Raw genomic sequence first — 15,082 nt, 5'->3', positions numbered from 1 at the left:
TTTTTCCTCACCTATTATATTCTTGGAGTGATTCCTGAAATACAGCTAATTATACATCTGTTCTCTTCTGCAACTGTAGAGGCAATTACTAACAAGCACAATTATGTTGAGGTAGCAGTCACTTTACATTTGGGTGACTGCTTTATTTGAGTAGGTGAATGCTCTATTAAAGTAACGTATCTTGATGTTTTATTTTGGTTTTATGCTAGCAATGTTTGAGAGATGTTTCCAAGAGAAATATTATTTTTAAAAATTGTCCCATTATTCTGGAATTTTTCCTGATTCTTTTGCCACCTATTTTCCCAACATTATTCTGGTATATTCTGTGGGTCCCTAAAAAGAGGATAGCCAAGTGATATTTGTAAAAATCTGACTGAAATAACTATAGTAAGGTAGCTCAGAATGCTATGCGAGTCAATTTAGTTATAGGCAATTAATAGGGAACAGCATCTTTTGGTTGTTTACTTATAATTAGCACTATGTAAAGTAATGGAGTGTGTGTGTACATGTACATGCTGATCTGCACACAGTTTTGTGGCTTTGTTAGAGCTGTATTAATTGTGACAGTTGCATTTTTCGTAAATCTACAACCTGCTATGGTCATTGTTTATCATTGCACACCACATCTCATTATTGAACTGTAATGTAGTGCAACGAAATTCTTTTAATTGGGGTTGAAGAGTTATAAAGATGCGATTGATTGTGAGATTATGTGTAGTTTTGTAAGTAAATTTTATTGACCATTTCTTGGCATCAATTATTTACACGGCTTGACCTCCACATAAGCTAAATCTGGGACTGTATATACTTATTCAAAAAATGACTGTCTTCCAGTGATATCACATCATACATGCAGCTATTCAGTATAATCTATTGATTACTACTGACTAGATTACAAAGTAACAGTTATTGTGGTGGTATAGACATGTAATATTTGGCAATCAAGTGTAGGGGTGTGTATATGATTACAAATATGGAGGTGTATAGCTATGTGTACATGTGGTGTTTCATTGTGACTTTCTCATGTAGTTATGCATAGTTGTTTTCCATATGCAGTTTAATAAAGGCTGTTTCTTTGCTACAGCTATTGGTTATATCAATGATTGTTTTCACTAGGGCATCACATCTTCATCATCATTATCTTCCGACTAAGTTAAGTAGAAATGGCAAGGTTTGAATTTTCATTTTTTTTTGTGAGGGATACGTGCTCACACTGTAAATTCAAATAGGTACAAATAACCCAAATATTTGGGTTGTTTCACCTGCAATTCAAACAATCAATTTTTGGTAGTAATGACCCAAGGGATGTACCTTTTCATTTTAATTTTGTAAGATATAGTCATATTACCCAGATTGTCCCATGGTCTCTTCAACCAAGTGTAGCCATACCACCGTGGTCATTTTAACCATCCATTGTAAAATCAGTTAATTCTTGTTACAAAATATTTGTTTGTTTACATTAATTAACAAGTCAGTTATCACTATATATTATGGTAATAACATAATCTAATCAAAAACAGCCAAGCTGTAAAAAAAGGTGCGGCCCCCAAAAAGGCCATGGTGAAAAAAGATGTGAAATCCAAGGTGGCGGCCAAGAAATGGCTGTGATGGTAGGTTAATGGTTACATTTTAATAACAACAATTCAGGTGAATTTGGTGCCAAGACCAAGCGGCACAAAATTCATCTGAATTGTCGTTATTAAAATGTAACCGTTAACCTACCATCACAGCCATTTCTTGGCCACCACCTTGGATTTCACATCTTTTTTCACCATGGCCTTTTTGGGGGCCGCACCTTTTTTTACAGCTTGGCTGTTTTTGATTAGATATCACTTCTTTTTGTATTTGTATACTGCAAAGCCGGCCTATGGCTGGCTTTGGGGCTTTTTAACCCATGTGTTTTTTTCTTTACTACAGGAAGAAGAAAAGAACTTAAAAAGAAGAATTTTAGTACTTCAATTATTTTTGATTTTATTAGTAATTATACAAATTATATACATATATTTATTACATGCCCATTATTCCCCACAGGATATTTTTTGCAGCTGTTCTCTCTACTGGGTGATTTGGAATGTAGCTGAACTATATACAGGATGGTTTCTTTGTAGCTGAACTCTCTACAAGGTAACCTCTTCTAGCTGGTCTCTCTACAGGGTATTTTGTTTCTAGCTGAACTCTTTACAGGTGATTTGTTTGCAGCTAAACTCTCTACATGGTGGTGTCTTTGTAGCCGAACTCTCTACATGATGGTTTCTTTGTAGCTGAACTCTCTATAAGGTGACTTCGTCTAGCTGAACTCTCTACAGGGTGATTTTTTTGTAGCTGAACTCTCTGCAGGGTGATTTGTTTGCAGCTGAACTCTCTACATGATGGTTTCTTTGTAGCTGAACTCTCTACAAGGTGACTTCGTCCAGCTGATCTCTCTACGGGGTGATTTGTTTCTAGCTGAACTCTCTACAGGTGATTTGTTTGCAGCTAAACTCTCTACATGGTGGTTTCTTTGTAGCTGAACTCCCTACATGATGGTTTCTTTGTAGCTGAACTCTCTACAAGGTAACTTCTTCTCTACAGGGTAATTTGTTGTAGTTGAATTCTCTACAAGGTGGTTTGTATGAGGCTGAACTCTCTACATGGCGGTTTCTTTGTAGCTGAACTCTCTACAGAGTGATTTGTTTGCAGCTGAACTCTCTACATGATGGTTTCTTTGTAACTGAACACTCTACAAGGTGACTTCTTCTAGCTGATCTTTCTACAGGGTGAATTGTTGTAGCTGAACTATCTACAAGGTAACTTCTTCTAGCTGATCTCTATATAGGGTAATATGTTTGTAGGTGAATTCTGTACAGGTGGTTTCTTTGTAGCTGAACTCTGTACATGATGGTTTCTTTGTAGCTGAACTCTTTACAAGGTGACTTCTTCTAGCTGAACTTTCTACGGGGTAATTTCTTTGTAGCTGAACTCTCTATATGATGGTTTCTTTGTAACTGAACTCTCTACAAGGTAACTTCTTCTAGCTGATCTTTCTACTGTGTGATTTGTTTGCAGCTGAACTCTCTACATGGTGGTTTCTTTGTTGCTGAACTCTCTACAAGGTGAATTCTTCTACCTGATCTCTCTACAGGGTGATTTGTTTGTAACTGAACTCTGTACAAGTGCGTTTTTGTGGGTAATCTCACTGCAGGTTGATTTGTTTGTAGCTAAACTCACTAAAGGGCGATTTTGCTTGTAGCTGAACTCCTTGCATTGTATCTAGTTTCTAGCTGATCTCTCTACAGGGTGATTTGTTTGTAGCTGATCTCTCTACAAGTTGATTTGTGTGTAGCTGATCTCTCTGCAGGTTGATTAATTTGCAGCCGATCTCTCTACAAGGTAATTTGTTTGTAGCTGAACTATCTGTAAAGTGATTTATTTGTAGCTGATCTCTCTGCAGGTTGATTTGTTTTAGCTGAACTCTCTACAGGGTGATTTACTTGTAGCTGAAATTCCTTACATTGTGTCTAGTTTCTAGCTGATCTCTCTACAGGGTGATTTGTTTGTAGCTGATCTCTCTACAAGTTGATTTGTGTGTAGCTGATCTTTCTACTGGTTGATTTGTTTGTAGCCGATCTCTCTACAGGGTAATTTGTTTGTAGCTGAACTTTGTACAAGGTGCTTTTTTGTAGGTGATCTCACTGCAGGTTGATTTGTTTGTAGCTGAACTCACTAAAGGGTGATTTGCTTGTAGCTGAACTCCTTACATTGTGTCTAGTTTCTAGCTGATCTCTCTATAGGGTGATTTGTTTGTAGCTGAACTCTCTATAAGGTGATTTGTTTGCTGCTGAACTCTCTACATGGTGGTTTCTTTGTTGCTGAACTCTCTACAGGGTGTTTTGCTTGTAGCTACTCTCTACAGGGTGATTTGTTTCTAGCTTATCTCTCTACAGGTTGATTTGTGTGTAACTGATCTCTCTACAAGCTGATTTGTTTGTAGCTGAATTCCCTGCAAAGTGTTTTGTTTGTAGCTGACCTCTCCTCAGGGTGATTTGTTTCTAGCTGATCTCTCTACAGGGTGATTTTTTTGTAGCTGACCTCTCTTCAGGGTGATTTGTTTCTAGCTGATATCTCTACAGGGTGATTTTTTGTAGCTGACCTCTCTTCAGGGTGATTTGTTTCTAGCTGATCGCTCTACAGGTTGGTTTGTTTGTAGCTGAACTCTCTACACGGTGATTTGCTTGTAGCTGAACTCCTTACATTGTGTCTAGTTTCTAACTGATCTCTCTACAGGGTGATTTGTTTGTAGCTGATCTCTCTACAAGTTGAATTGTGTGTAGCTGATCTCTCTGCAGGTTGATTTGTTTGTAGCCGATCTCTCTATAGGGTAATTTGTTTGTAGCTGAACTCTCTATAAGGTGATTTGTTTGTAGTTGATCTCTCTGCAGGTTGATTTGTTTTAGCTGAACTCTCTTCAGGCTGATTTGTTTGTAGCCGATCTCTCTACAGGGTAATTTGTTTGTAGCTGAACTCTCTACATGGTAGTTTCCTTGTTGCTGAACTCTCTACAGGGTGTTTTGCTTGTAGCTGATCTCTCTACAGGGCAATTTGTTTGTAGCTGATCTCTCTACAGGGTGATTTTTTTGTAGCTGACCTCTCTTCAGGGTGATTTGTTTCTAGCTGATCTCTCTACAGGGTGATTTTTTGTAGCTGACCTCTCTTCAGGGTGATTTGTTTCTAGCTGATTGCTCTACAGGTTGATTTGTTTGTAGATGAACTCTCTACAGGGTAATTTACTTGTAGCTGAACTCCTTACTTTGTGTCTAGTTTGTAGCTGATCTCTCTACAGGGTGATTTGTTTGTAGCTGAACTCCTTACATTGTGTGTAGTTTCTAGCTGATCTCTCTACAGGGTGATTTGTTTGTAGCTGATCTCTCTACAAGTTGATTTGTGTGTAGCTGATTTCTCTGGAGGTTGATTTGTTTGTAGCCGATCTCTCTACAGGTAATCTGTTTGTAGCTGAACTCTCTATAATGTGATTTGTTTGTAGCTGATCTCTCTGCAGGTTGATTTGTTTTAGCTGAACTCTCTACAGGGTGATTGCTTGTAGCTGAACTCCTTACATTGTGTCTAGTTTCTAGCTGATGTCTCTACAGGGTGATTTTTTGTAGCTGAACTCTCTACAGGGTGATTTGTTTTTAACTGATCTCTCTACAGGTAGATTTGTGTTGATTTGTTCATTGCTGATCGCTCTAAAGGTTGATTTGTTGCAGCTGAACACCCTGCAAAGTGTTTTGTTTGTAGCTGATCACTCTAAAGGGTAATTTGTTTGTAGCTGAACTCTCTCCACAGTGACTTGTGTGTAGCTGAATTCTGTGTAACTGAATTCTCTAGAGAGTAACTTAATTGTAGCTGAGTTCTCTACACAGTGCATGAATTTTTTATAGCTGAACTTTCTTCAGTGTGACTTGTAATGTTCTGAATCTCTATAGTGATATATTTGCTTAACTCTCCACATGGTGACTGTTTTCTTGCTGAACTGTCTATAAGATTAACTGTTTGCAGCTGAACTCCCTACAGAATAACTTGTGATGTAATAAAATTCTATAATGGAGTAAATAAATTAGCCGAATGCTCTATTAGGGTGACTGTTCTATTAGAGTATCTCGATCTCGCATTTGCTACACGGAGTTGGCTTTCGAATCATAACTCAGTGGTTTGTAATCCGATTCTTCTGTACTACTGCAAGGACTTTCTATGAAGATTATTCCAGCTATACACCGATTTTCAGCTCATTGCTCTAAGCGGTTTGTTTAGTAGGCGTGAAAACTAATACTTTTTTATTCATAAAAATCGATCGCGTAATTGTGACACAGGTTGGGTTTTGTGTCATATCTCCGTGGTCTTTATCTCGATTCCTTTCAAACCACCAAAAGGCACTCCTACGATGGTTACTCCATCTACATAGCAATTTTCAACTCATTCCATGAAGCGGTTTACCCTGTAGGCGTGACAACAAATCGATCTTGTTTTACGCGAATAATCAGTCATAACTCCTGAACCATTCATCGGATTTGTACCAAATTTGATGCTAGCATTCGCCTTTGGGCTCTCTTTCTGTGTGCCAAATTTCAAGGCGATCGGAGCACGCGTTTGCTTGTTATAGCAATTTTTGCAAGTGTGCGAAAAGACGAAGAAGAAAAAAAAAACGAAGAAAAAAAAACGAAACTTTGGCAGCTCGTATCTCGGAAATGGCTGGAGCGATTTCCTTCAAATTTGGAATGTAGACTCCCTTGACTGGCGGACAACTGTGTAGCAAATTTGGTTCCAATCAGATAAGTGTTCACCGAGATACAAAGGTGTAAAAATGACGTTTTCGTTCTTCCTGTCAATATACTCACGGTGTGGCGCGCCGGCTTCTTGGGCCGCACGACACACTATCGTGTGTCTTGATCATGTTAATCTAACTATTACAATAATTGTTGCATACTGCATCTGAATACTTTAAACATACCTAATTTTATAGAGTTTTCAAATTGTATATAAAATTGTATATAAAATTTATGTTATCCATGTTCGGTAGATATAAACAGTGGACCCAGGGACCAGGGAACCCATGAGGATCCAACTTTTTTGGAATATTATATGATACACTTCACAATATTCTATACTTCCGCTAGGTACCTGTACCTGTGCAAGTAGTCTTGCATGCATGGCCAATCCACTTTTCCTTGTCCTGGTGTCTCACATGATATTGTTGGCAATACTAATTATAAGTGTCTCTGAAAAAGTGTCTAAAGCTGACTGCGCTTACTAGTATTGGCCTCTCACCTGTTGTACAATGAGCATACAGCCATACTAGTCAATTATGTCACCTAGCTACTGAAATTTAGAAACATTGTGCAAACAATCATTCCAGAGAAATAATACTAGCAAAGTCTTGTAGCTTGAAAGTTTCAGCCCAGGAACTCTACAACAAGACCATGGTGCATTTTCACATTTCTAAACTCTAGTAGCTAGGCAACATAATAGACATAATTGTGTAGCAGGCATGTTCACTTTTGATTGTGGGATGTAAAGTTAGCTAACAGTATTAACCACAAATGTTATAACGACCAGTGTACCAATGTGAAGTAGCTGGTCATCTAAACTTTACCATAATAGACTTGACAATGCACACTAAAATTACCAAATACGTTAATCTGACATGCTAAGTGAACAGCTATAATTAATAAACGAAAAAAATCATTAACTTATTTTGACCTTGTTCCCAGTTACAACCAACCACCTTTAGATAGTCATTTTAACCAAACTTTCTATAGTTTAATTAAATTCACCCATGGAGGTTGAATGAATTGATCCATTTGAATTTGCTGTGCAGCTAGTTGTTAACCCTTTTAAGGGGGCCATGTAGCCCCTTTTGTTAATGTATATACCACCATAAAAGAGTATATACATGTTAATTTTGTATGACCATGTAGTACATACAGTGCAAGATTAAACTCCCTCTCTGACGACTCTGAGCAGTATAGTTCTCCTTACCATAAACTTCCAAACCAACTCATGATTTTTAAAATTCTGTATCTGAGAAGGTGCTATCATCATAAAATTTTCAGGAAATCTAAATCAGTGTACACTTTGAAACTTCAGAATTTTGAAAAGATGTGTGGGTGCTGTACTGTATAACACAGTAAATAAACCTATTTTCATAACAAAACATATCAAGTCTATAACAGTTCAAGACAGCCTGAATTAAACACATTTAATTCGTTCAGATGTGATAAAGTTAAAAAAGTTACAGAGGATTTTTTAAATTACTGATCTGATAGATTTTTACAAGTAATTATGCAAAAATGTTTAAAATGCTATCAACTACCACAAACATGCAGAAATCAACATTCCTTCCTAGGAACAGACTTTATATTTTATGTGAATGAAAAAATACAGAGCTATTTTAGCATAGCTTGTTTGCTTGGGCTAGCTTTGCTTGTTAGCTTCGCTGTTCTTGTTTGCAACATCTTTAAATGTGTATCACAATTTTTATCATAGCATTGAAAAATTTCCATATCACTCAACGTTGAAACCGGGTCACTACTGCTGACCCGGATGACCCACTGACCCGGATTGCTATCCGGGTCAGACCCGGATTTGACCCGGATTAATTAAAGCCGAGACGTGTTTCGGCTAGTCTTGAGCGAGCGAACGAGTCTACATTTTGAGCGTTCGATTTGTGTTGAGTAAATATTGCAACTTCAGCCTAGCTGTAGGTTGAAGACCAAAAAAAAAAAGTCTTCACCTACTGACAATAGCTACCCCTCACCATAGATACACAATTTCGTGCTACATACTACACTTACTAACAAATGAGCGTGGCTGAGCGTATGTTGGTATTGCGATAAGTGGGCGTGGCTCACAAAAGAGCTACGCGATAGCATTTATGAGTTTCCATGTCGTCAAACGAACAATTTCGTTTCTCACGTGATCCAATCCGGGTCAGACCCGGATAAATTGTAAACCGGGTCAGACCCGGATGACCCGGAGAAAATGTGACCCGGATGACCCGACCCGGTTTCAACGCTGGTCTAAAACAGTTATACGGGCACAATGTGGAGTCTATGAAATTTATAAACCCTCAGGCCCTTAGTAGCGCCCTCGCTTCGCTCGTGCGCTACAGCCCGGGCCTTCGGATTTATAAATTTCATAGACTCCACATTGTGCCCGTATAACTATTATATGTACGTAACATTATCAATTTCATAGAGAAGACCGAGTTATCATAGAATACTAAGAAAGCACAGCAACTGATGGACATTCTGTAGCATAGTAAGAGAAGGTGCTCCAATTTTCTTTTTCTAGTTTGCATTGATGAGTCAGAAAACTGGTTGCATGTAGAATCTTTTTTGAAATCTGGCTACTAAGTTAATAAAGAAACTCAACAACCCTAGATATTCTTCTAAATATATATGCCAGACCATCAAAATGGTAAAATTTCATTCACAAATGTGTTACTTAATCATAATACATTATGCAGAAGAGTTTATTAAAACAGCACATGAAAAACATAGTTCCATCACAGAATTCCAAATCCTTCTGCATAGGTGACTGCTTTAAGCAGCTTCTCTTCTAATTTGGCTTTGCTTGAGTATTCATAGAGGAGCAATGCATTTGTGCATGTGTGGGCAGTAGGTAATCTGCAGCAGTTGATGTTGGGAGTCATTTACATATAATTTCATTCAATACAAACCAGTTATATACCTGTCAGAATCAGATCCAATTCTCATAATGGACAACTTAAATTTTGACACATCACCCAAAGGGAGTTTGCTGCTACCAGTAACAAACTTGAGTAGCTGTCGTTTGTGATGGTCAGGGAGAGAATAAGCAATCTCCCAGAAATTCCTGTTGCAGTAATGACAACAAAAAGAGATGATAAGTATACAGAACTGGTAACTGACTTTATTATTGAATCAGTACAGTGGAAGCCACCTTCATATGAAGTAGAGGACTCAAATCCAAGTTCTATATAAGTAAAATGTAATATAAAAGTAAAAAAATTGGCTATAGTCAGTGTTGGGAGTAACACTTTATTTATCTAACGCTTTACATAATATTATTACTTTTGTGGTAACTAAGTATTATAACAAAATACGCTATAAAAACAGGTAATATAACTCAAGTTGCTTTACTTGCAAATGTAATGCGTTACCTAAGTAATATAGTTACTGTAACAAATCTAATATTATGTAATATTATTACTACAAATAATGAAGTTACTAATCTTGTTAGTAACCCACTGAGTAACGCCTAGCCACAACGAAGTAATGAAGCCTACTGAAAGAAGCTTATTCACCAACTTCTTACTTATAATCAAGATTTGCACATTGTCCAACAATGCAATCATGTCACGTGATATAAGGTGGTAGTTTCACACATTACAGCTTAAGGCTGTGAACACAAAGTAATATAATATGTAATATTATTATAGTTACTTTATTTTATGGGTAATATGTGACTGTAACTAAATAGTTCAGTTGCAAGTAATATGTAACTAGTTACTTTTAAAAAGCAACTTGCCCAACACTGGCTATAGTATAAATAATATGCAAAGAAAGGAATCACACTAATCTCACTGCCACTGACAAGCATTTCCACCTCTTCAGGTCTAAGGAGCTCTACCAGGCAGGTATCACGTATGACCAAATCAAATCCCATCTTGAATGCTTTAAAATTAGCATCAATGCTCTTGTTAAGTAGCCAATCTGTATACACATTGACATACTCCTACATAGTATAGTCATTGCACAAATAGAAGCATGCTGTATGTACAAACGTACTTGCACATTTTGCTTGTTGACATGGATTTCATTACCATTATTTTTGAGATTTTGTGTTTGCACATTTCCAAACACATCTTTATACGTGATCTGGAATGTCAAATCAAATACTTCCTCCATGTCATCATTGCTGTAATCCAGCAGTGACTTCAATCTGTATGCTATTTGCTGTGGCATGAAAAAAATTGTATTTAAGATTGATCATTGAAATTAAAAGCAATGAGGATGGTCATCTATACCTGCAGCGATAGCTACTGTATAATAGTGGACATTAAATTTGTCTTTTACTCAAATGCAGAGTAGGGATTAAATGCCCACTAGTAAAGCTGCAGATTTAGATGACCTTATTTGTTTCCTTCCTTTTTTTTCTATGGTTCCTATTCAAATGTAGAATGTCTATTTTTCTCTTTGTTTGTTTACTATTTTGTAAATGATTTATTACTGGTAACCAATGCATAAAGGAAAAAATGGTGCTGGCTAGACATAACTATTATAGCAACTTTCGTATGTAGCTAATGTGTGTTGAAACTGAACTATCAATTACTAATGGAAGTTAGTGATGCACTGATAAGGGGTTTTGTCAATTAACCAATTAGCAAATATTGAAATTAACATAATGGCCAATACCAATAGCCGATCCGATGTTTACGCTAACCAAAATTTCACATGTATTTTTGTAATATTACCTTTTTAAAACTTTTAAAATTATATTTGTCTTATGAAAATAACATCAAGGTCATCAAAATTAACTGGCTAAATAATTGGCTAATAATTACCGATACCGATATTGCTGAAATATGGCCAATAACTGATTTCCAATTATTTACTGATTAATTGGTGCATCACTACTGGAAATTGTTGTGGCTAATTTGCTTTGTTGTCAGCTTTGTTTTACCCACTATATGACATTACAAGTAAAGAACAGTATAGAGGAGCATGCACATCTACAATAAATTCACTCCCTGTGAGAATTGTAATTGAGAAGTGAAATGGCCTTTCTACTTTGTTTTCAAGCATTTTCTTTCTGTTCAAACATAGATCAGTAAGTGAAGCACCTTTGCAATCAATCTAGTCACTACAGAAGCTGTGGACAATTTCTGTGATAGCCAGCTGTTTGCTGAAGTCTAAACAAGTCACGTGTTACCTATATCATTTAAATCAATAATTTGGAATTAGCACGTCCTCTTCAAGGTTAGATTTATCAACAGTTGATCACAAAGGTTAATACTTCAATTAAAAATCAGAACTAGCTATACACTGAGAATAGCCACTAGTCAGTGTTAGAATTTATTAATGGATGTGACACTAACTAACTACATGCGTATTTTATTCAATTATCAAAGCTCTCAGAGGTATCTCACTAATGTATAATATAAGAGAGCACGATAGAAGCATTCTTTTTCCATGTAAATGGTACTGATTGAAAGCTAAGATGTTAGCATATCCATTCATGTAAGCCAAAACCTTTAGTTCCGCTGTTCTGTAGTGAAATGACAGCATGAACTGCGAAGTAAGAATTTTTGCAGTCTTACAGTTCGGGGTTCACAGGACTTTTTATAGATGTTTTTAGCTAACTTTCTGACGTATTTCCAGTAATTCATACATATACAAATCAATGAGAATGCCTTTGAAAGCTATTTTCCTGTACTGTTGTAGTGAAATATTCGATTTTTTAAGCACATGCAAGTATTTCAATTTAGCTACAACTATATACACATTTTACAATGATTACTATTCCCACTCTACAAATGACAGGAGAGGTCATAGAAAGCTTAGGCTTAGCAGTAAAAGCACTTTCAGCCTAAACCCAAGGGTTTGCCAGTGTCCATCCCACTGAGAGGTGTGTCAATATACTGACGGACGGTGTCTCTGCTGCTGTCGCCTATACCTATGTCTTCCTTCACTGATACTGCACCTGACATTGAGTCTTTAGAAAGGTTGCATGCAGTGTAGAGTGAAGCGATGTACTGTCATCCCTTAAGGTATTATATAATGTGTGTGCATATACTTTGTTTCCTACAGGGTGGATTGTGGATTGATACGATCCAAAAACTAATTTTCTATATTTATTTTTGAAGTTAAGATGATGGATCATTAAGGAACACTTTTGTGGATGTACATTATATGCAAAACAGAAATTATGAAACATTCGGCTAGCATTAGAAGACAAACTGTACTGGAGTTGCTCCTGCAGAAACACTTCCTTTGTGTGAATATAGTTACTAGACTTCAATTTTTATTTGCACCAGTATTTATATCAATGTATTGCTGTAATCACAAAGTAATATAGCATTGTGAACAATTACATATGGATGTTTCGTATTTTCTTACATTATAATGCTATCGTAAAGTCTCTTATGTAGCTAAGCTTTTTAGTGCTGTTTTGGTTGATTTCCACCCAGAAGCTTGCAATGAAAATCCGAGTCCATGAATTGATATGCATAGTTAGACTACTTCTTTGAGCAGTGTTTCATGTATGTTCTCTGTCACATTCTAATTTTCTTACATAGATGTCTACAAACATAGCCAGCAGCATAACACAGAGCATTGCCCTCACAATGCAATACCAGAAATTTGAGGTCATGGGCCTACTAATTAAAAATTAAATTGACACACAGTGTTGTATTGGCAATACATTTCAAATAGCGGTGTACAATGTCCGCTCTGTAGTGAAGGTAATGAAATATGTATAAATAGAGGCTAGATGACCCATTTGGTAGGATTGAAGTCCGTCTACATGTGGCAATACAGACTATGGTTCAGTAGGCCCAAATGTATGGGTTTAACATACAATAAACTCACTCACCCTACGAAGTAGGTTGAATCTGTATGTAACCAATCATTTTCACCTTATTATTAACGCGTAGACTAAAACCTTCGCTAAATACAGCCATCTACTTGTGGTTCCAGGCCGTCCATAAATGTCCAGCGATGCTCCAACAAATTAGAAACTGCTTCAGTCTTTGACGTATTGCCTACATCATTCGTCATTAATAGGCAAATCCAGCACTGACCTTACTTAGAAAGCTCAATCCAACTAATTATAGGTGTTCTGTTTTCTCCAGCACGTAAACTACGAAAGTAGTAGCTAGCTGAAACCGGCGCCAAATGAGATAGTCTACTTTTCAGGGTATATTAAAATCACGTACATCGAACTAGAAAATGCTTGTAATAAAATCAGCAGATTATGATGATGGGTGTTCTTTTTTAAACTAAGGAGTTTTGAGCATATATGCACGTACACAGTGCAAAACCTAGAACATGCTTTTAAATTAGCATGCTCTCGTCTAGGGGGGTCTGGGGGCATGCCCCCCACAGAAGATTTTTTGAGAATTTACCTATCTAAGGTTAAATCTGGTGTAAATTTGGACCAAAAATTGCTCGACTAGTTATGCTAGCGATAATAACAAAGCAAAACGACTGAAATATGATGTGATAGACCAGCTTCCTACAGGACAAGACACTTGTGGCATACGCGTTGTGATACAGACTACATTATAGTCAATCAACTCAATTAATTTAAAAATGCAATAACACGCACACATGCATGCACATTATAAGCAATCATCAGTTTAGTCGGCGATTTGTGGCTTTCGGATGAATGGTTTTGTATAGACGAGCTGCAGGCTATAAAGGAACATGATTGTACTTGTAAATTACAACAGAAATTGAAAAAAAAAAGAAATAAAAACAAACAGTTTATATCTCACACCATGTTCCTTAACTGAGAAAGTTTAAGCACACAAACAGTTATTTCGAGTATCCCTTTGATGTGGTTAACACTCTAATTTATGAGGTATAAATGTGCCATGATTAAACCATGCACACAGAGACACAGACACACACTACATACACAGTATGGCTTTGAAAGTGTACTAAGTGGAAGCAAATTTTGCGGTTAGTGTGTGTTTGTTCACTGAGCTTTCTAAAGTTTTGACTGATCAGTGCATCGTTTATGCTGACCTACCTGGAAGGCGAGCAAGTGATTCCTCTCAGGCAACAATACCTCCCGCTCTTCTCATTATGCCGTATCGCCCTGATATTGTGATTCACAATAAAGAAAGTAATTCAGTAGCCTTATTGGAGCTTACTTTTCCCCTGGACTCTGTCCGTCACCTTGAACTTGCAAGAGACCGTAAACTTAAAAAGGAAGAATATCAACTACTTTTGTCTGAGCTAGATCACCTTGGCATTGTTAACTTTTATGACACAATTGAGATGAGTGTATTGGGTCACTATCTGCCAAGTTCATCATCTTCCTTTCGGAACTATGTGAACTTCGTTCAAAATAATTTCACTATGTTAAAATCTCAATGTAAGAGAATCTTTGATTTAGCAGCGGCAATTTCAATATCCTCTTCTAGGAGAATATTTATGGCGAAGAGCTGCCAAGAATGGTGTGTGGACTTTTGAACATTATGTTGGCAAGACATTTTTCATTATTAATTGTGTGTGTGTTTTGTTTTTTGTTAATTGTACTCCTTGCCATGCCCACCTGTGGGGCTTTTTATGCCCTATTTTTGTGGTAGCATGTGTCCAAGGACATTTGATTGTAATTGTTTGTGTCATCAATAATACTGATGGTTCTTCTCTCTCAAGATAATATTGTGGTAAGGCTGCCTAGGTCATGCCAGTCATGGATTTTTTCTCCTTTCTCCACCTTTCTCCACCTTTTCAAACATGCTTTATGTAACAACTTTCAACAGGCTGTAGGACCAGGTGTTCTACAGACCTTGAGCACTTGTGCTGTAAAGCCTTAATAAAAAATTAAAGGTATT

This window comes from Dysidea avara, chromosome 2 (genome assembly GCF_963678975.1).
Source record: "Dysidea avara chromosome 2, odDysAvar1.4, whole genome shotgun sequence".
In the NCBI taxonomy this organism is placed as follows: Eukaryota; Metazoa; Porifera; class Demospongiae; order Dictyoceratida; family Dysideidae; genus Dysidea; species Dysidea avara.
This window is presented reverse-complemented; position numbering follows the sequence as displayed.